The sequence below is a fragment of the Sciurus carolinensis genome, chromosome 15 (assembly GCF_902686445.1).
Source record: "Sciurus carolinensis chromosome 15, mSciCar1.2, whole genome shotgun sequence".
Taxonomy (NCBI): Eukaryota; Metazoa; Chordata; class Mammalia; order Rodentia; family Sciuridae; genus Sciurus; species Sciurus carolinensis.
This window is the reverse complement of record NC_062227.1, coordinates 78232617-78255970: the sequence shown is the minus strand read 5'-3', so window position 1 is coordinate 78255970 and position 23354 is coordinate 78232617.

The following is a 23354-nucleotide window of genomic DNA, read 5'->3' as shown; positions in this document are numbered from 1 at the left end:
GTTCTGAATCGTAAATCAGGCCACCAGGAATTTGCCCTGCGGTAGATCACTGTTCTCACTGTCTCTGGTGTGGACTGCAGCATGAGAAATCACTCCGTAAAGAGCGAGAAGTCCCTGGTGGAGCTGCCGCATGTCCTCAGGACGTCTGGTGGAGGACAGAGCGCACCAAGAAATGCGGAGGAAGCCGCGTCGGAGGGAGAGGAAACAGCTCCTTTTATTCAGTTCAGTTCAGCAAACATTTACCGAGTACTAGCAGGTATAAATGACAACCTGTCACTTCACGACCTTTACTCCAGCACACCCTACAAGAAATGTGTCTGTGACTCAACACTAAGTTCCCTGTTTTCCACCATCTGTTCATTTAGCTTGAAGATAGGTCTGCATTTCAGAGTCCAGAGTAAAGTTCTTGAGCAATGAATTAAAGATGGGTCATAACTCTGCTCTTCACTGGCTCTGTTGGAATCTTAGAGAGGTTGCTTCACATGAAAGGAAGTTAGTTATGCCCATCCGGCGATCGGAAATCCCATATATATAACAAGCAGCTGCAGATGGCGTTGAAGGCTGCCGTGGAATTCTCCCTCCTCCTCAGCGACTCAGCCAGAGGGCGTCAAAAGGAAGACTGCAGACACACGTGTGCACGGGGAAGACAGGATGCAGCTGAATCGTCCAATTTTAGAACGTCAGGAGCACTGTGGTGCACAGAGGGTACAGAGTTTCCTGTAACAGCTGAGCCTCAGAGAGGGTGCAGGATGTAACGTCCTGGATAACTAGCTTGGTGGCCCACTTCCAGCATGACCTTTAGGTTGTCATTTAGAAAACAATCCTGCTGACCAAGTTGGCATGCTAAAAGCCCACAAAGAGGACATGCTGAATTGATAAAGCTTCATGCTTCATTAAAGTTTGCCAAGGGAGAGAAATTACAGTTATAGGCTGATATCTTCCTTCACATGGTAGTCAACAAATGTGGAATCCAAGTGAGTTTGTTGAAGTGTTTGCAATTACACATCTTTTCCTGACTTGACACAAATAATTAAACTGCTAATAAGCCACTAGAAGAGTGGTGTTTTGTTTATGTGATTAGGCAAGTTATTTTTAGAGGCAAATGAACCCTACAGATTGTGCCCAAGTCTCTGACCACAGAACATTTTGCAGCTGTGTGTGTGTCCGGAGAAGGTGATAACTTTGTTTGGGGGTGTAGTTTTAGTGGAGTTCTTTGCCAGTGTCTGGAAAGTCTCCATAAGGGGGATAAGATTGGAACATTGGGATAAGCCCTCCTCTATCAACATGTAACCTTCTAAATGACAAATGACCACGCCTCTCATTTGCAGAACTACCTTCCAGTCTACTGTCTCTATCAACAATGTGGTGTAGGGAAGAAGACATTATTACTTGGAGAACTTATTTTTCTTGTGAGAAGATAAAAAAAAAAGTTAAATACTGATCCATGACATTTTTCACTTGTGTTTTTCACATAGTTTAAAAATATGAGATAAAGTAGGGCATGGTGAAGTTCAAGGCCAGCAGGCAACTTAGTGAGATTCTGTCTCAAAGTAAAAAGGGCTGGGGCTATAACTCAAGGGTACAGCCTCCCTGTGTTCGATTCCCCATTAATATCCCCACGCACAAAGATTATGTGGAGCCACTAATTAAAACAAAAACTGGGGTGTAGTAGTGGGAAGTGACAAATATAAAGTGAAATATGGTAGATGATTCCGGCTTAGGAAGCAAATCACCTTCCTGATACATGGTATTTCCACATTCTCTCGGAGTATTAGGGTCTGGTGAAAATAGTCTACTCCACTGTTTCCGTGGGAGATGTGATCTTTCTAAATAGGTTTCATTCGATTTCTGAATGATCCTGAGAGCCAGTGGTGAAGGGAACCAGGCAGAAGACCAGGGATTGAGAGCGAATTTGAAATGGACTTGGGGTCCTGCATCCGACAGGCCACAGCCTTGGCTTCTGCAGGCGAGATGCACACACAGGTGAACCCATTTCCTGGCCAAAGCATCCTTCTGAAAGTGCCACTTGAGGTCCACTACCGCATACAGAAGCATATTTTAAGTAAAGCTGATCCACAAAATGTTAGATTGTCAGTTAGGTAACTCAGGATGAGGTTGTCCTGCCTTCCTCAGGTGGTTTTCCACACTATCGAACAGTTCTGAGTACTTATTTATTTCCTCTGAACATTAGATTTTTTAGATTTTTATGAATTATAAAAATGATGTATGTTCCTTGCAAGAAGTGCTAAACAGAGCATAGAAGAAGTTGAAATCACCCTGAGGTGAGTAGATATAACCAATATTAATAATAAAACAATGAGCAAAACACCGATATGGTGAAAACAAAATATGAGAGAATTATAAACAAACTGTTCCCTCTGGAAAACATTAAGAAAACGCATAATTTCTCAGAAAAACTGATTTATTAAGAAATGGAACATATGGATGAATGAGAACCATTGCAGAAATGCAGTCAATAAGCCAAACACATTTAAGTAACTTCTACCAAGTTCAAAGGACTTAAAGCTGATTTTTTACTTTATCTTCAAGGACCAGACAATCCCAATATTTCATAAACTGTTCTAGAGCACATGAAAATAGGGAGCACTCCCAAAATCACTTAAAAATAATTTTTAAAATTCAGAATTGTATGTTATAATGCAAGACGAAGTGTTCACGTTGAGGAGGACCTCAACCCTGGGTGACCTACCCCTGAGTGCCAAAACTCAGCCTCCTCCACCTTTCCCTTCGGCAGATCCTCTTTTCCCTGCGGCTGACCATGCCCCTGACTTTCAGGATACCACGTACTTACTTTTATTCTTACATTCCTAATCTCAGTTTGCTCTGCTTTATGTTTTACTTTTGTCTGTTTTTTAACTTTATAGAAATGTCTTGAATGAGATCTGGGGAAGGGCAATAAGATTGGATAAAAAGCAAAAAATGAGTAAGGGTCAGAAAGAACTAGCTCGACTCTTATCTCCAATTCTTATCAATAGCAAAAACCATGAGCTACTGACACACTTCAAAATAAGAGAGCTCAGCAAGACATCTAGATCAAACATCACATATAAAAATCAATAAAGTTACTTTTGAAAACCAATAATCAGAAAGACTAATTAAATAATATATTCTAGTAGTTACCACAAACCTACCCAAAGCAAAAACAAATGACCTCATGGTGCTCAGGAGCAAGCCCAACAAAGGGTTTGGAAGAACTTTATGGAGAAAATCTACAACTTTCTCAGAAGACATAAGCAAAAACAAATAAGAGAGTTATCATTTTCATAGATGAAAAGGCTTCCTATGACACTGTCAGTTCCCACTAAGCTAATCTACAAATCCAATACCATACAATTCAGGTGCAAAAAGAGCTTTTCCTTTAATTAAATAATTAAAAACCACACAGGAAACGACAAGACTAAGAATGGAGAGGATGATTTTGAAGAAGAAAATGGTGGGATTCACTCTCAAGGTACAGTAATGAAGGGAGGGTAAAATTAGCACAGGAGGAAACACTGATTTATAAACAAATAAAAGTGAGAACCTATAAATGAAGTCATGCAAAATGGAAAAAAATTTATGGCAGAATAGTATTATTCAGATGGGAAATAATTCAATCATTGGTGCTGGGACACCTGGATAGCCACGTACAAAATGTTAGAATTAGACTCCCTACTTCAGACAAAAACCATTCCAGGTAGACTATAGACATAAATAAAATTTCATAGTCAAGCAGAAAATACTGGAAAATGTCAAATCTCAGTTTAGAGAGGAAACACATAAAACACAAGCCATGGAAAATATGTGTATCAAATGGAGCATATGCAGAACAGAAAGTCCCACATATAAACAACGGATGAGACAGGCTACAAACTGAGAGGGAGATTCAGAAAACATGCAACTGATAAATTATTGGATTCAGAATATATTTTTAAAGCATAAAACTCCTTTAAAGTTATATGTTAAAGACTAGCAATTCAGTGGGAAGGTGATGAAGGATATGTAGACAACTTGCAGGGAAGAACCACAGACAGACACCCAACGTGAAGACAATCAACATCACTAAGCCTCAGAGGAGTTCAACCGAAAACCTGGCCACTATCGTTTCACCCTCTTCAGGTGGTAGCAATGTAAAATCCTGAAAATTGCAAGTGTTGGTCAGAATATGGAGCATAGGAATCATCTGCTCCACCAATGGGAGAAGGAACTGGTACAACCCCTCTGTAAAATAACTTCTCATTCTCCCACAAAATTGCAAATATGGAAAATCTACAATTTAGCAATTGCCTTTCTAAGTATATACCAGCAGACATCTTGTGCACATGTGCACAGAAATATAAAATGTTAATAGAAACATTGTATAAATATCAAGAAATTGCAAACAACTTATGTTTTTCAATAGGAAAATGAATAAATATATGTTCATAAAAAGTTAATATTATACAGGAAACATGGATGAACCAGAGCTACATGAATGAATGCAGATAAATCTCAAAAACACATTGTTATGGTACGACTCAATTTATATAAAATTCAAAAGCCATCAAGACCAACTCTCAACACTTTTTATGGAAACATGCATTTATAGTAAGATCTTTAAAATATGCATGGAATGATAAACATTAATTGAAGCAAGTGATTAGGTAGGGAGGGAAAGAAGGAAATGAGATTGAGATTACTTCTAAAAAAGTGATATGAAGCCAAAACGGCAAATAGTGGGGCATAACTAAGAAGATGGTATGCCTGAAATATTTCACATGGAGATTAAAACTGTCATCAGGATGTACATCACATTTCACTATCTACTTTAAATTTAACGTGTAATGTACCGGGTCAAGGATAGTGATGCTGCTACGAATACTTCCATCCCGTTTGGGGTCTGTCTTCTCCATGTACTACATTGCCACCATCAGAGCACACTACAGTCCCCGCATCCTTGACTGTGAGAAAGTCACCCTGCATGGCTCTAGAACTGACGCAAAGTCAGAGGAAGCTAGTGACTCACTGCAGAGTCCACCCTTCCCTGCCTCTGGGCTCTGCTGTCATGTCAGATTTGACTGGGGAGAGAACGCAATCTCACTGTCTTAATATTATTCTTGAACTGTTACAACAAAACACCACAGACTGGGTGGCTTGTGCAACAGAAAATTCTTTCTCACAGTTCTGGAGATTGGAAGTCCAAGGTCAGGGTCCAACTTATATTTGGTTCCTGAGGAGGACTTTCTTCCTGGCCTGTGAATGTGTCCTCATATGGGGAGGAGAGAGGGAGAGTGTTAGGGTCCCTCTTTATAAGGATATCCATCCTACTGCCTACCCTTACGATTCACTTAACTATTTCCTTACTCTAAATATAGTCACAATGGGGATTAAGACTTCAACATAGGAATTTTGGAACACTAGCTAAGGCGGTCATTGCTCTTCAGTTGTTATTACACAACTTGCAGAGTCACTAGGTGAAGGATAAATTGAGGGGCTTGCTCTGAATGCTACCACAGCACTTTCTGCTATGGTCTTAGCAATAAAGATAGTGGGGTGTGTATGCGCATGTACACATTGTGTTAGATACATGCTGTCCCCCAAAAGCTCATGTGGGAGACCGTGCAAGGAGGCTTAAAGGTGAAATGACTGGATTGTGAGGGCTGTGACCTCATCGGTGGGTCGATCACTGATTTGGATTGAGGGGTGGTATCTGTGGGCAGGGAGGGTGTGGCCGGGGCTCTGGGTGTGACTGTGGAGTTTACATTCTGTCCCTGGTGAGCAAGGCTCTCTCTGTTTCCCAGGTGCCAGGTCCTGAGCTGCCTTCTCCTCCACCCCATTCTGCCACCAGGTGCTGCACTTACTCTGGTCCAGGGATACGGAGTCAGCTTACCAGGGACTGGAACTCTGAGACCATGAGCCAAAGTAAACACTTTCTCCTCTACATTGTTTTTGTCAGGTGTTTTGGTCACAATAACAAAAAGTTGACTAAAACAGTGTGTGTGTGTGTGTGTGTGTGTGTATAAGAGAGAGCAAGAAAAAAGTTAATAAAACATGATAAAATTGAAAAGATTGTCTAGTCTCCTCATAAACATTTTTTCCCTAAGTTTTTAGAAAAGTAATAATTATTTTAAACTTAACTTATTATTTTGAGGCTTGATGTTGTGATACAAATAAAAGAGAATGAAGAAAAATTGTGATTGGCTCATTTAAAAGACTGAAAAATGTTCGTCCCTTCTAGGGGAAATACCCATTCGTCTTTCACATTTGGTTTCCATTTGTTCGTAATTGACCTTCAGCGCGGGGCAGGCTGTACAATGGTTGAGATCATTGATTTTGGCATCTGATCGGCTTAGTATCTATCCCGTGCTCTGCCACCCGTTCACTGAGTAGCCTCGTATATGTGATTTAATTCTCTGGTCTCACTCTTTTCATTTGTAAAATGTCACCTGGGTAATGGCAAAGGATTCCACACTAGATTGCTCTGTTAAATAAGACAGGTGGCACCTGGTTTGTCATAAATGTCCACGGCACTTGTCCCTGCTCTGTGTTTATAGTGGGCAGTGCGTTATGACAAATCACGTTTGGATATTGCTATTCAGCAGCATGGAAGCAGGAAGGGTGCAGAGGTCTGGGGTGGACACAGGAGGGGGCTGGACAATTTCCTCCTGCTCCTGTTTCTCTGTGCCTCCCATTGAGTCATACCCTTGGGGAACTGAAGGGTAACCTCACCCTAAAACCTAGAAACTGACACTGCAACAAGCACAGAATATTTTTCTTATACTTTGCATTCCCTCTGATTTAAAGCAAGTTATTAAAGGATTTGTTTGCTTTTGTTTTTCAGTCCATTTATTGGGTCATTTCAATAAATCCTTCCTGAGCACTTACCGGGGACACACCTATGCTGGATACTAGCCAGAGGCCAGGGAAAGAGGGAGCAAAAGATCCATGAGTGAACCAAAGCCCTGGCCCTGAGCTCTCAGACCCATGAGGAATGTGGTCGGCACGTAAAGGCTCTCAGGGTGGCATGAGAATCCAGTGGTGACCACAGAGAAGCGACCACTGCCCCTGTGGGTGGAGGAGGTGTCACAGAGGCTGTGTCCACTGTACAAGAATAATTGCCCTGATGCCTGTGAAAGATGGCAGGGAAGACTTTATCCAAGACTGTTGCACCGCCCAGACAGTGGACTCAACTCCTCTGGAAGCCGAGAGGGGAGGTTCACAAGGCGGGACGCTGGAGGAGGCAGGCTGTCCACGTCGTCAGTGTTGGCCTCTGCCTTCCTCCAGAGCGGGAGATGGGGAGGGTAACTCTCTTTCTTCTTTCCTTCCTTCCTTCCTTTCTCTTTGTGTCTTCCTTGGCTTCCTCCCGTCTTCCCCCCTTCCTCCCTTTCCCTTCCCCTCCCTCTCTTTCCTCCCTTCTTCCACCTCTCTCCCTTCCTTCCTTCCTCCAGTCCTCCATTCTTCCTTCCCTAGACTCACTGACGCGCAGGTGACAAGTACCCACAGCCTGTCCCTGTGGTGCGGGGATCGGTGCTCCAGGTGGCTGGCCCTGGAGAGCGGGAGCCTCGACCCAGGTGCTGCACATTTCACAGCCACGGGGCAGGCCCTTGAGGAAGAGAGGCCTGGACTGTGAAACTGGAAGAGGCTGAAATAAATCTGCACCACAGGGACAGAGAAGGGATTTAGGATGATCTAAGTGTCCTGTGAAGCGGGAGGTCAGTTTGAGAGCCAGCAACGGGCCTGGCTGAAGTGTAGTGTGAAGGCCATGCTGGCCACAGTGAAGGAGGGGGAAGGATCTGTGGAGGGGTCATAGGTGGAGAGACCCAGAGGAGAGGCTGTCATAGACGATAAGGGTACTGACAGGAGCAGGCCAGCTTCAAAATCCTGCTCCACCATTTCTGGTGTGTGACCAGAGCCAGGTACTTGGTCTCGCTAAGCTTCTATCTTTCACACGGACAGTGGGCACAGATTGGGAGGAGTGATGGACAATGTGTATGGATGCTGGGCAGAGTGCCTGGCGTTCACTGAGTGACCAGGCCTGGGCTTTCTTTGACACTGTGGTGAGTGGACCCAAGGTTGATAGCTTGACCTTCCTGAGAGGCAGCAGTTAGAGCTGAGTCTTCCCCCGCCAGCCCACGGAGGGCCATGTGACCTTGAAGGAATTCAACGTCAGCGGACTGCGTGAGAGTCTGGGGCGGGCTATGACACGGCGACATTTTTATAAACAGTCTGGCACCACGAAGAGGGTGCATTACACATACAAAGCAGTAATGTTTCCTGTTATTTTTAGCAGTGAATGAATACACTAAGTATTAAGAAATACATTCATCTCTCACGGCACAGTAACAGTGAAAGGGAAAACACGTGCACATCATTCCCACCCCATGACCACATGATTCACTTCTGAGAAAATATCGGGCACGGTTTTGACCTGCACCAATTGTATATTTACTGGCCTGGGGAGGACTCTTTCTCTCAGTGCTCCTCTGAAAACGGCCCCCAAGTCTAAGTGAGGGTAAGCCTGTGTAAGTCCTCAGGGTTCTCAGGAACCTGTGCCGGGAGTGATGAGACCCTTCTTTGCTCACTGAAGGATGGGGTTTCTCCAGGGAGAGAGGGCAGGTTGGGGAATGTCTCTCCAGGGGAGGCGAGGGGACCCCACTAGCCAGGAGGTGCTCTGGGAGGTGAGGACACATCCAGTGGTGGCCAGGGCAGGGACATTATGGTGGGAGATGAAAGGGAATGCTCCTGGAGTTGTGGGCCCACTGTGTGCACAAGCTGTCCAGGTCCTCACCTCCAGTACCCATGAGCAGAAGATAGGGTTGTTGCTGAGACAAACCAGTAAAGATGCAGTCACTAGGGTGGATCCTCGTCCAACGCTCTTGTGTTCTTATAACCAAGGGGGATTTGGAAAGAGGAAGATGGAGAAGACCTGGCACTTAGAAGCCAAGGAGAGAGGCCTGCAGTACCTTCTCCTGGCAGCCCTCGGCAGGAGCCACCTGCTGGCACCTTGACTTCAGACCTCGACCTCACGGCTTTTGTCATTTTAAGCTCCCCGTGGGTGATATTTGATTGCAGCAGCCACAGGAAACTTAACCTACCTAGTTTCTCACCAAGCTCTTTCTAACATTCTGGATATTATTTTCCTTAAGAAGATGTCTGGGAAATCAACTTAGGCCTTGGTGGTACCCATTACTATTTCCACCAGCTAGCTTCCTGGTGTGATTTCTGCATTCAAAAAAGACCTCAGCTGGGGCCCACCCCTTCTGATTGTTGACCACTAACTCTTCTTTCTCCGTATCAGAGGGTTGGGCTAATGTGAGTCCTGATCAGGACCGCTGAGGCTCCTCGGGCTCAGCAAGACTCCTTTTGTTATACTGTATCCTAGGTTTATAAGATGCTGTGGCGTGCTGCCTTGTGCTGTATTCTTAAATTTTTGAATTTTATTTGTTCTAATTAGTTGTACATGACAGTAGAATGCATTTATACATTTTGATAGATTGCACATAAATAGAGTGCAATCTCATTTTTCTGATTGTACATATTGTGGGATCACATGGGTCATGCAGTCATACATGTACATGAGGTAATAATGTCTGCTTCACTCTACTGTCCTTCCTTCCCCCATGCCCCTTCCCCTCCCTTCACTGCCCCTACCTAATATAAAGTAACTCTGTTCTTCCCTATCCTCCCCCTTATTGTGAATTAGCTTCCACATATCAGAGATAACATTCAGCCTTTGGTTTTTTGGGATTGGCTTATTTCACTTAGCATGATATTCTTTAACTCCATCCATTTACCAGCAAATGTCAAAATATCATTCTTCTTTAAAGCTGAGGAATACTCCATCATATATATATATATATATCTCACATTTTCTTTATCCATTAATCTGTTGAAGGGAATCTAGGTTGGTTCCATAGTTTACCTATTGTGAATTGAGCTGCTATAAACATTAATGTGGCTGCTTCACTGTAGTATGTTGATTTTAAGTCCTTTGGGTATAAACCAAAGAGTGGGGTAACTGGGTCAAATAGTGGTTCCATTCCAAGTTTTCTGAGGAATCTCCACACTGCTTTCCATAGTGGTCGCACCCATTTGGAGTCCCACCAGCAGTGTATGAGTGTGCCTTTTCCCCACATCCTCACCAGCATTTATTGTTGCTTGTATTCTTGATAATAGCCATTCTAATTGGGGCACACTAATTTCTAATTGAAATCTTAGGGCGGTTTTAGCTTGCATTTCTCTAATTACTAGAGATGTTGAACATGTTTTCATGTATTTGTTGATGATCTGTCTCTTCTGTGAAGCGTCTGTTCCTTCCTTAGCCCACTTATTGACTGGGTTTTTGAGTTCTTAACATCTCCCCGAGATGAACGCTCTATCCGAGGTGCTGGTGTTTTGCTGCTCCTCCCCTGCCTGCCTGGACTCCTGTTGCCATTTCCCAAGGTGGTCATCTTGAGGGGATGGACGCTGGCCCTCAAGGTGGACGGGAGCGCTTGCCTAGCTCTCACTGACATCGCACCAGTTCCGGGGCCGCACCATTTCACGCCCCCCGTGGTGCGTGGCCGTGGCTACCTGCCCAGGCTCTCAGTGGCACGTGACGTTATCTTACCGCACTTTTGTCATTCTCTGGTTGTAAAGCGACACGCCGTTCATTTCCTACTTCTGCCCTGCGTCTGCCAGCGTGAGCCGCCGCCCGGTGGTCCGCACGGTCCACGTCGGCGGGCTCCTGCTTCCCGTGCGGGTGCGTGCGCTGCCCAGGCCTGCTGGGCCCATTTCTGCGGCCGACCTGCAGGCCTTCCTAACCGCGCAGGCGCCGGGCTTTGCAGGCCTCACCTGTCAGCTTTGCCTGCCGTCGGTAGTTTGGGGTGGAAGTTTTCCCCCTTCTCATTTGGGCCATAAAGTGACTTTGATCCATTGGCTTCCACTAACCTTTATATGTAGGTCTTTGATTTTTATGTGTTACTATTTTTTCCTTACAGAGCGCAGTCAGGTTATCCTGCCAGCAGTTGCTAAATATAAAATCTGTTCTTTATCAGTTTTCCCTGTAAAGTAGGCAGCTGGGAGGCTCCAGCGTGTCCTGGGACCGCTCCTCTGTTCCTGTGCTGGTCCGGCTTTTGACACATGGTTTTGCAAGGAGAGTTTTCTCTGGTTGCTCTTATTTTTAAAGATCTATTTAGTTAGTATTTTTATTATTTTAATACAAGTTAGGAATCCTTCAAAGATCTTCCTGAATACCATTTGGGATTAAATTAGTGTTTTATTTTGGGGCAAATGAACATTCCACAAGCCCATAATAATAAAAGCCAAGTGGCAATAGCAAGAAAACATAAGAGAAATTGAACCATTAATTAAAATCATTAAATTTCTTGTCCATGTGCCAGTTTTAACCTACCTTCCTTCCTTTCTTTTCTTTTCTTTTCTTTCTTTCTTTCTTTCTTTCTTTCTTTCTTTCTTTCTTTCTTTCTTTCTTTCTTTCTTTATCTTTCTCTCTCTCTCTCTCTCTCTCTCTCTCTCTCTCTCTCTTTCTCCCTTCCTTCCTTCCTTTCCTTTCCTTTCCTTTCTTTCCTCTTTCCTTTCCTTTCCTTCTTTCCTCTTTACGGGGGATTGAACTCAGGGGTACATGACCACTGAGCCACATCACCAGCCCGATTTTGCATTTTATTTAGAGACAGGGTCTCACTGAGTTGCTTAGCATCTCGCCATTGCTGAGGCTGACTTTAAATAGGAGATCCTCTTGCCTCAACCTCCTGAGCCGCTGGGATTACAGGCATGCACCACCGCGCCCAGTTTAACAAACTTTCAAACACATGTTAACCTTGTCTATTTTTTCATGCACAACTTTTGTCATTTTATATTCTTACAATGCCTTCTCCATTTTCTTCTTATTAGATTTATTAGCATAAAATTATTCAGGCCTTGTGATATGTTGTGTATGTAGTGTATCTTCCTGTCCAGCCTGTATTTTATTTATTATTATCTTCTCCCTTTTGGAAAGAAAATCATCTGGCCATAGACTTTTCTCCTGTGTAAGAAAGTAGGTCTTGATTTTGATCATCTTTTCTACTGATTTTTATTCACATCACTGATTCTGCCCTTCCATTTGAAATCCTCCCCTTTCATTTATTTTGGTTGAATGATGGTTTTGAAGCTTTCTTTCCTCTTTTCTTTCTTCTGTTAAACTACATATGCTCACTAGATTACGCTTTTGGCGCCACTGCCAGTTCTCTGCCTAATTCAAGGTCAGAAGACTTCTCTAGAATTTTTGGAGTTTGAGCTCTTATATTTCTGTCTATGGGTCACTTTGAGTTAATTGTTGGGATTGGTGTGTGGTAAGGGTCTAAGTTCTTTTTTTTTTTTTTTTGCATATTTATATCTAATTACCCCAGCAGCAGTTGTTCAAAATATTCTTTTCTCTCCACATTAATTATCTTTGCACCTTTGTCAAAATTGAACTGCCTGTTACATAAGAGTTTATTTCTGGACTCTCAATTCTATTCTGTTGATTTATATGCCCATCCAGTGCCAAGGCCACTGCCTTGATTAATATGGCTTTGCAGTGTGTTGTGAAATCAGAACGAGTAAGCCCTCCTGCATTATTCTGTGTCAGAATCCTTCGTCTCCCTGGTCCTTTAATTCCCTTGTATAGTTTAGGGTTAGTTTGCACATTTCTACAGAAAAGCCTCCTGGGATTTCAACAGGGATTCAGATCAACTTGGGAGCAATTGCCATCTTGACAGCATCAACTCTTTCAGTGTTTGAACTTGGAGTATCTCTGCATTTATTTGGTTCTATTTTAATTTCTTTCAGTAATGTTTTATAGTTTTTGGTATAATATGGCTTATTATTTTGTCAAAGTTATTCCAAGTTCATTTTCTGATGCTTTTTGAATGGACTTTTTTTTTTACTTTCATTTTCAGATCAATTATATTATAATTGGTTTTTATATATTGATACTGGGCTACATGACTTTTGTAAAATTACTTGCTCCTAGTGTATGCACCTGCGTGTGTATGTGTGTGATTTCCTTGTGATTTTGTACATTCAATGTCATAAGATGGTTTCATTTCATTTCCAAACTGGATGATTCTTGTTTGTCTTTCCTTTTCTTTTGTTTTCCCTCATCTTCCTCTCTTTACTCCTTCCACACCCCTCTATTCTCTTTCTCTTCCTTCACTCCTCCTTTTTGTGTTTCTTTTATATTATTTCTTTGGCTAGAATCACTCAGTTCAATGTTGGGTAAATTTCTGATCTTGTTCTCAAACTCAGGAGCCAATGCATCCGGTATTTCACCAGGAAGTATGGTATTAGTTGCTGTTTTATCACAGATGTCCTTTATTGGATTGAGGAAGTTGCCTTCTATTCCTATTTCATTGAGTGTTTTTATCATGAGCAAATTTTGAATATTGTCAAAATACCCTTTCTATATCTATTAAGATGATCATTTTAATTATATTAATATAGCTTATTACAGTAATTGATTTCCATACATTAAACCAACCTTGCATTTTGGGAACATATCACTTGATAAAAATGTATAATTTTTTTCATATGTTGCTGAATTTGGTTATTAATTATTAAAGATTCTTGAGTCTCTGTTCATGAGGCATGTTGACTCTTTTCTTGTCTTAGGATGTTTTTTAATCTAGCTTTGTAATGTAGTAGGCACTAGTACTATATTGGAGAATACTAGTCTCATTGAATGATTTGAGATGTATTCCCTCCTTTATTTTTTGAGATTTTGAAAGACTGGTATTATTTTTTCTTTAAATTTTTAGTGAAATTCCTGATGAAGTCATCTTAGCCTTGACGTTTCTTTGTGGTAAGATTTTTATTTCTTTTCTTGTTACATATCTATTCAAACTTCCTATTTCTTCTTGAGTCAGTTTTGGTAGTTTGTGTTTCCAGAATTTGTTTTGTCCATGATGTCTCTTCTGTTACATATCACAGTTGTAATCCTTTAAATGTTCACTTCCAATGTTCCCTGGAAAATTTGTGTTTTCTCTGTGTTTTCTGTGGTGTAGTAAAGGTTTGTTATTTTTTTTTCGGAGAACACACTTCTGGTTTCATTGATTTTTTTCCCCTTATGATGTTTCTGTTATGTGTTTCCATTTATTTATGTTCTAACTTACTTTCTTCTGCTTACTTTGGGTTTAGTTTGCTCTTCTTGAAGCCAGAACTGGGCACAGGTAGTTAGTGTAGAAATAGGGGATTGGGTCAAATCGAGGAAATGAAGGCCATGAAAGCCATCGGCCTCTGGAAGCTGGAGACTGCCCTGGGAGAATGGAATGTTAAGGATCTCCGGAGCCCATTGATTACCAAATTTACCCACCCTTATCAATATCATTCTTTCCCAAGCCTCTTAAGGTAGAAACTTTGGTACATAATTTGTGACATTTTTCTTTTCTGACTTATGGTTTTAAAACTCTAAATTTCTCTCTAGTTACTTTTTTTTAAATCTCAATCCCAAAATTGATGGTTTGAAAACTTTTCACTCACTCATTTTGAAATGTTTTTTAATTTCCCTTTTGATTTCTTTCTTAACCTACGGATTACTTAGAAGAATATTGTTTAATTTCCAAATGTATGTGAGTTTTCCAGATTATTGCTCTATGGTTGGAGGCTAATTGGTGTCTGGTGTTAACTTCACTGCATTTAATGCTCTTACCTTTATTATAATAGCCCAGGAGTGAGCGCTCTTTCTTGTCTCTGCTGTCATCTCACGGGCCCTTGCCGTCTGACACCTTCTACAATGTTTTAACTCAGGGTATTTTCAAAAACAGTTTCTTCTGATGTTTTCCCTTAGTTAACTTTTCTCTTTCTCTGATGTCCCTGCTACTAGCATGTAGACATTTTCACATTTCACCCCACCGACCATTTATGTGTCCTTTTACATTTGTCCTGGTCACTTTGTTAGTTCCTCCACCAACCTGTGCAGCCTCCCCCATGGTGTTCATTACCTGTACCCATTTTTTTAATGTCAGCTGCTGCCTTTAGCTAATACGCGGTACTTTGCTGCTGTGGCTGTTGTTCATGGCCTGTACTTGGCTTATGCTATTGATCTCTTCTCTTACGTCATCAAGCTGATTTAAAATTTTCCATCTGGCTACATTATCATTTCTGGTTCCCGCAGTGCTGGCCATTTTTTCTGCCTCTGGGAATTGTTTTCCCCTGAAGTATGGTAGCCTGGCATTCAGTGTGAGTAGAGGGAAGGGAGAGGGGAGAGTCGGGGCACGCTTCCCCAGGCGCCTCTCTGCACTTTCCCACAGCGTTCCACACCCGGGCATCTTAGAATAGCAGAATTTTACTCTTACACATCATCAGGACCAGGCCCCCTCTGAAGGTTGGGGCGGATTCTTCCTGCCTCGGTGGCTCCCAGCGGTCCTTGGCGTTCTTGGCTTGTGTCGGCAACACGTCAACCTCTGCCTCTGTTTGCATGTGATGTTTTCCCTGCATGTGTGTGTCCACATTTCCTTCTTAGAAGGATGCCAGTTATTGGATTAGGGCTTGCACGAACAGTTAAGGCTAGGCGCCCTGCTTTGGTTCCTTGGGTGTGGTAACAAATTGCCCCAATGGAAATTTATTCTTTGACATTTACAAAGACCAGAAGTTCAAAATCAGGGAGGACAGGATTGGTTCCTTCTGAAGCTGTGAGGGAGAATTTGCTCCAGGAGAATTGCAACCTCCCTTCCCGGGTTCCCCTGCTGGCTGACAATCTCTGGCACTCCTTGGGGTGCAGATTATCGCTCCGACTTCTATCTTCATCTTCGTTTGACTGTCTCTTTGTGTTTATCTGTGACCACATTTCCCCTTTCTGTAAGGACTCATTTGCATTGGGGTAGGACCCACCCTATTCCAGTGTGTCTTCCCCTTAACTTGATCACCTTATTTCCAAAGCAGATCTCATTCCGAGGTTCTGGAGATGAGGAAGGGAACATATTTTGGTGTGTGTTTAGGGGCACAATTCAGGTAGAAGAGGTGCAATAGTGTGAGCGGGGCCATTCAGCTGTCTGTTCAGGGCAGCGAACAGAACAAAGAGCAGGACAGGACAACTCCAAGCACCTTCCAGCCACCTGTGCCCTGAGCCCCACTTTCTCCTCATACCACACAGGAGTCTAATAAAAATGATTAAAGTAAAATAAAAATGTTAAGGTTTTTTAAAGTAAAAGTCATTTGTTTACTGAAAACTATTTACCATGGAGAGACAACTTGTCCTATCTGGTTTACTCTGAAAGCTCACAAGAATTTATGCTTTCAAATTAAAAAAAGGAAGATACAAAACTGAATAGTGCTGCTGGGGCTGCAGATTTTAGGGGTGACACCCCACGAGAATTACAAAGCTTTACAAAGATTAAAAGTAATGGTGCTGGAGCTTACTCCTGGTGCTTGACTCGGGTGTGCTACCGACGTCTTTGCTGAAGATGACCTTCACAAGGGTGATTTCATAATGCAGAATGGTACTCGCCTTTCTCCAGCGGAAGGGATGGAGGCAGCATTGTCAGCTTCTTATTTAGCTGAGAACTTTTTCATCTACAGTGATAGTTTTCTCAGCCAGAGTCTAGAATTCTGATAGCTAACCCCCTGGGTGGGTTGAGAGGTGGAGGAAATAAAACCTTGCAAAATGGAAGGAAACTAAGCAGACCTGGAATGTGGGGGTGTATGTTTTTTCACCAAAATAATCTCCATTTTTTTTTTTCTCAGGACCTGGGCCTTGCTTCTTACCAATTTGGGCCTTGGCCTCAGGTGGAGGAAGGAACCACCATTCCATGTTGTTTTACCATCTTGTAAGAATGTAAAATCAGCCTTGCAGAATTTTAGACACATTTTCCTCAATGTTTTATCACAAAAACATTCAAATATACAGAATTGTGGAATGAATTTTATACTGAACCCACATCTAGGCAGCACCAAGATTCTTTAATTAAGAACTGGCCAGGTCTCTCTTGATTCTGCTGCAGATGGCTTCGCTTTAAGAGCAGTGTTACCAATACCTGATCTAACAACGTTTTGAGCAATTCATCTTTGATGAGCTTTTCTGAGCTTTCAGATTTGTAGACATAATCACTGTCCTTCTGAACTCATGTCCGTATGACATTCATTTGGGTTAGGAAATGGGAATCCTGTGCCAATGAGCCTGGATCCGGCGACATTCCCATGTTAGAAAGGGGCGAGCCTGACTGGTGTGCTGGAGGGGTTTCTTAGTTGCGGGCACTCCGGATCCTGATCCGAACCTCAGCAGAGGGATAGGAGTGCCAACAATTTGTGGAGTTTATTACCGGAAATTGGTTAAGAGAATTTCCAGCACAACCCCACCGGTGGCTTGTTCAGTTAGATGGTGCTGTGCTAAGTACTAAGGATCTTCAGAGTGGGAGGTATGAGAACCGTTAGGGTTAGGGTTAGGGCTTTCCCGGCAAGGGGTGCTGCTGTGAGCAATTAACCAGGCACACGTGTTTGCATAACCAAGGAACCCCGGGCCGTTGTGGGGAGTCCTGCCTGAGCTGGTGTTCAGGAAGAAACAAAGAGCCAGCAAAATGAACCCCATGGGCCTTTTTGCCAGGCCATGCGTTTCTCTGGGCCTCAGCAGCCTGCTTTGGATGTCCTACCTGTATCTGCCTGACTCTCCCTGGTGACCAAGACGGGCACAAACGCCTGCTGCGTTCCCATGCAGAAGCTGTTCATGAACAGCAAAACCAGAAGCTTTCTAGCTCTGATGTTTTCAGCGGAGTCTGCCTTCAGGAACAGGAAGACGGTCTTCAGGAAGTTCAAAGTGAGCAGAGACGGCCATTATCGTTCAGCCCTCCCTCCAACTTCCAGCTTCTCAGGCTCATCTTCTGTGTGTCACCAGCACTTCTGCAGATGCCACCTGCGAGCCATCCCCCACCAGGCGGCTTCTAGAGGATGCGAGACTGTTGCCAACACGTCCCTCGTGTTCCCAGGGCCTGGAGAGGAGCGCGCCTCCTTCTTAGCCTGGTGCGCCAAGTTTTCAATGATCTCCCTCTCCTGTCCCTGTCCGGCCCAACCCACCTCTCTGGCTGTACAGCCCTGAATGGCTCCCGAGAGTTGGCTCCCTGGCTCCCTTGATTTGCTCATCCTTCAACTTTCTCTCTGCCATCAGCCTCCTGATCATCCGGGTACCACAGGGAATCCACTGTCCACTGGCTGAAGCTGATGCCTCGTTCCTCCCATGCCTCACCTGCCCACCCGCCTGTGTTAATGGCGATGTTTGCGGCTCCTGCTCCAATTCCATGATAGGCTCCCTGTGGGGAGGACCGTTGCTTTCTCTCTGCTTTCTCGGGCGCTTCCCTCCATGCCTGTACGTAGTTGTGTCAGGCATGTTTGTTGTTCTGAACTACATGCCTTTTGTTAAGGAAGTGAGCACAAAGCGACCCTAACTCCTGGGCATCGTATGTCTCTATAGTAGAAGAATTTTCACATTCAGGCTCAGAAACATTTATATTTCTAACATATTTGCTGAAATTCTGCCGATGGGGAATTTTGTTAGCTGGAGTCGTATCCAGTTTCCCTCACTGCAAAGAGAAGCCAAGCCACACAGCAGCCGGTGCCCACAGGGCCATGAGGATGGGTGTCTGTGATCTGTAAATCTACAACGCTGTGTCCAAATGAGGCTGAAGATGAAGGCGGTAGCAAGACTCTGGATACAACTCAGAAGCTCCTGCATTCACATACCAATTGAGACTTTCTGCATTGGACTTTATGTGTAACGTAGCATTGTACCCGTTATGTAATGGAAGATGTCAATAATATAATATGTAATATAAACAAGTCACATTATCATGAACGATGCAAAATGGATGCTTGTGACCTCAGTTCACATCCCTAAGAGAACCAGAAGGGCAGTAGGACTGCTTAAAACACACTTTGCAGAGAGTGGCCGCCAACTCTGATTCTCCTCTGCACCCAGAGTCTTATCCAGGCTCCCTGCCCAGGAGGCGGCAGGACAAACATTCACACCCTCAGCTCCTCAGACCTGGGCTGCTGTTTCTGGGAGGTGTTGTCATGCCTGTTGTGTAGGAGAACCACCAAAATCAAATGTGCAGAAGCTTCTGTAAAGGAGAACTTCAGGGTCACTTACTTTTTTCTGTGAGAAACAGCTCATAATTGTATTCAGCACATAATTTTCTGAATTGTCATCAAAATGATCACTCCTGGTAATAAGAAATTATCCTAACTTTCTAAACTTCTATTGTGACTGTTTATTACCAAACTCCATAAGGAGTGATGAATTGTCTAAGACTTATCATAAACCCGACATTAGCAATGAAGGCAAAAAAACAGGAAAAGGTTGGGGCTGCTTCATTTTTACTTGCTGGGACATTTGTTTTTTCACCAAATTCATCTGTTCAATGATCATTTATTGAACATCTTTCGTATGGGACTGCAGGACAACAGAGTGGAATAAAACAATTTGTCCTCCCAAGGAAATAATAATCCAGATGGAAAGATGTGACGTGTTCCTAAAAACTGTCAATATGAGGCAGAGCCAGCGAAAGGCCAGGAGGCAGCTCTGGAGACCAGCAGGAGTGAATGTCTTCTTCCAGCTCAGAAGGAAGGAGCTGTTTGCCAAGCAGATAACGTGCACTGAAGACCCACCAGCCTTGCAGTCAGAGTTTCAAAAGGGGGACCCCATGCTGATGGGTGACGAATAAGATCAGAGGAGGTAAGGGGTCCAGGATGATGTGCAGGGGCAGCCAGAGACGAGGGAGAAGGAAAGGCTGGGACCAGACTGTGGAGAGCACCAAGGAGTCCGGACCTGATTTCGTGGGCAGTGGGAGGCCAACAAAGCTTCTTAAGCAAGAGAATAATGTGACCACATTTATATTTCAGGGAAATTCGTTTAAATTCTGAGTTTGCTTAAGCTCCTTCCTGAGGTAGGAAATGGAGGATGAACTAATACCACACTAGAGAAACAAGACAAATAGCAAAAACCCAGAGGCAGTGCTGTCCTGTGTGGGAAAGGGGTACGTCTGCGGCAGCCCCATTTCCTCAGGTGGCCCTCATTAATGGTGACCACCTCGCTCACGGACATGCTTGCTTGCTGAAGTCGTTCCCAACCCTGCCACTAGGATAAAAGCTCAGTGGCCTTGTCTAAATTGTCTATCCTCAGTGCCAAGAACAGCATTTCACATTCTAGAGGTAATTGCTAATTATATTTTGAATGAATAAAGACCCTTAGTTTGATTTGATTTTCTCCTGTAAAAATGGGTTTGGGGACTAATATGGAGACATAGCTAATGCCTGTGTAAGAGCTGTACTGATCTTAAGGTACTTACACCCATTTTTCCCTCCCAACAGCCACAAAGGCAACCTGAAAGGTAGTCGCTGGTTCATCTGACATTAATGGAGCTCTCCTGTGCCAGTTGTGCTGGGTGTTGTGTTTATAAAGATGCATTCAGGACAATTCCTGCAACAGAAGTCTTCATAGTCTGATGAGAAAATCAGTACGCACAGAGAATGTTAGAGCCTTGTGTCTGTATTAGAGTTCTCCAGAGAATCAGACTGCGGGATGTATCGCACCACACACACACACACACACACACCCCTGGGATGCCAGTGTCCCACTTTGAAGACACTCAGGCAAGAAGAGGCATCTCAGTGATTTTCGAAAGTATAAAACAGATCCTGACTTATTCTCCCCATTTAACTGAAAAACTTTAAAAATTATTTCTTTGACAAAAATTATATATGTTAATGATGTACAGTGAGACGGTTTGTGTAAACATTGCGGGGTGACCCAATCAAGATAACTAACATATGCATTCCTTAGGTTAAAAAAGAAAATCCTGCAAGTCCACCTCGGGTCACACACCCACCCTGGCACACTGCTGGCCAGTCTGCCACTTAATGAAGAATGCTGGGCATGTTTAAAGGGGGTGAGGCTAAGTGTACCTGGGGTGCATTTTCTAGAGGGGCTGCACTTCCCTGGTTAGATTCATTATGTGGCGCCTGGGAGCACTGTGATCGGGAGCACTGTGATGGGGAGCACTTTGATCATTACATTTCTCCCCATCATCCTCTGGTCTTTCAAGAAGCCACAGAGGTCAACAGGTCACTGACTATCTCCTGCTTAAATACTGATGAATGATGCAAGGAACAAGGACCTAAACAAGTACCTTCCCCCCAAAGCTGCAGGCAAATCACTCTGAAGTCTGTTCTTGGATTGATTTTCAACTACCATCTGAAAGGAGCCTTAGTCATCCTAACAATGTGGATTAATCATCAGTCAGGCCTGCTGGACAATATCGCAACCAAAACAACAGAGACGGAAATGTCCCAGCCAGAAGGAGAACATATGACCATAGTTTGACTCAGAAAGATCGCAGCTGCATTCAACAAACTTCCAATCAAAAGAGCCCTACCAGCCTTATCTAGAATTTTTGGCCATTAAATGTGTTTTTGTCACTAAAGGACTGTCAGCAGTGTAATTTCATACTCGCACAAGTAACAGAATTGCAGTAATTTGGACATTGTGTGACCAGCACACTTCCAGCCAAATGATACAGTTGAAGCTGCAGCTTTCAAACAATTCAATCCTCTCTCATATATCAATTTCTGAAGAATACAATTGTTATTAATGAGACATTAACAGGACACCATTTCCTTTGATGATAATTTGATCTTCCCATAAAAGTGAGCTATTAGAACAATTAAAAACTGCATCAGAATCTTCCATCCAGATGATTCAGTGTTTTGTCCCATTTCTGACACATTTGATGCTTTTGAAAATGTGCTTCCTCCTTTTTTTCCCCCCAATCTGTTTGAAATTACAAGGGAGTCAAAAGCTGTCCTCTTCTTCTTTTTGAAGATTTGGTAACAACTTGCTTTTTGGATGACTGTGCAACTTTAGAATGCTATGTTCTCCTTATTGTCACCCCAGCTGTAGCGCTTAATGGAAAAGCCGAAGAGAAGCCAGCCGGGCACTCTGTAGCTGCCTTCAGATTGTGCCCTTACCCCAGCTTAGCCCCAGAGCAGCTCTGGAAAGCAGGTCCTCCTCGCACTGTTAGAAATCAGGCAACAAAAAGCTCGTGAAAGGAACCAAATGAAGTCACGTGTGTGTGTGAACACGAATTCCCACTTCCTCATATAACTATAATGCACCAGTTAAAAAACAATCAATAAAAAAGGGGAAAAAAAATTTCCCAGTTTCAAACTACTATCAACACAGATTGAAAGCAATCATAATTTTTTCCTTCTGAAAACTTCAGTATTTTTCTTTCAATAGAAATTGGCAGAGGCACCATATATCATCATTATAAATAAAGATGATTTTAAAAATATCTACTCTAGTAAGATATTTTAATAAATGTATGAAATGAATGTAAAAAGGTCACATGACCACAAAATAATTGAAGGTGGCATAATGACAGGGGTAACAGGTGATACTGAGGACATCCAACTCCCAGTCCAGCTTCTGTTCTCTAGAACATTCCTCTTCCTCTTCCCTCTGCAATTATAATTAACTACCAAGCAACTGAAGGCTGTCTGAGGTTCATATCTGCTCTCCAGCCTGTCTGACAAAGGACTATAGATGAGGTGGAGCAGGGGTCATGCTGCTGTCCCACTAACCCCAGAGCCTCCGCCCAGAGGGTTCACTTGGTGAAAGACTTAAGCCAACCTGAGGTCCTTCTCCAAGGAAAACTGCCTCTGCACATTAGGGGCAAGGAGAGCTCTCTGGTGACCCCTCAGGACTCAGCATGGCGGTGGGGATCTCTTGAAGTGAGGGGCACAGACTGTATGAGACTGATCAGGAACCACTCTTCCCTTACTTAAGCTTCAGACTTGCTCTTTCTGCAGGAGATCTGCTGTTATTAGGAGGGAGCTGTTATTAGGTGGGCACCGTGGTAGAAATACAAACAGGAAGCTCCCTGAAGGACCAACATTCAGAGCGGTTCATGGGACTGGAACCCATCCTCCATCCCTTAGGTTGCCCCCACTTGCTGGTTGCAGGGGACATCTGAGGACCACTGTCTTGAGCTGAAGGGGCTGTGATGCTCTCGTGTTCCAGGAGGCAGGAAGGGACTGCTGAATGGAATCCTCCTGAGGAGAGGAGTGTGTCCTGGGGTGTAGGAACTAGGAATCAGGGTTTTCATCTGTGTAAAACCCCGAGGGTAGGTGGATCTCCTCGTGTGTGCACACACGTGCATGCATCCACAAGATTTTGTCCTGTGTCTTTTCCTCTGAGGACCAACTATCCTTTCCCGCTGTGCTTTTCCTTTCAAGTTGCCCTCATTCCTAGGAACAAGTCTGCCTCTTCCAGCAGTTTGGGGTGTTCATCTCCTGAGGGAAGAGCAGCAGGGGCTGGGGTACAGGAGGAATGGAAGTCCCACACACACTTTCTGCTGGTGACACAGAAACTCTGA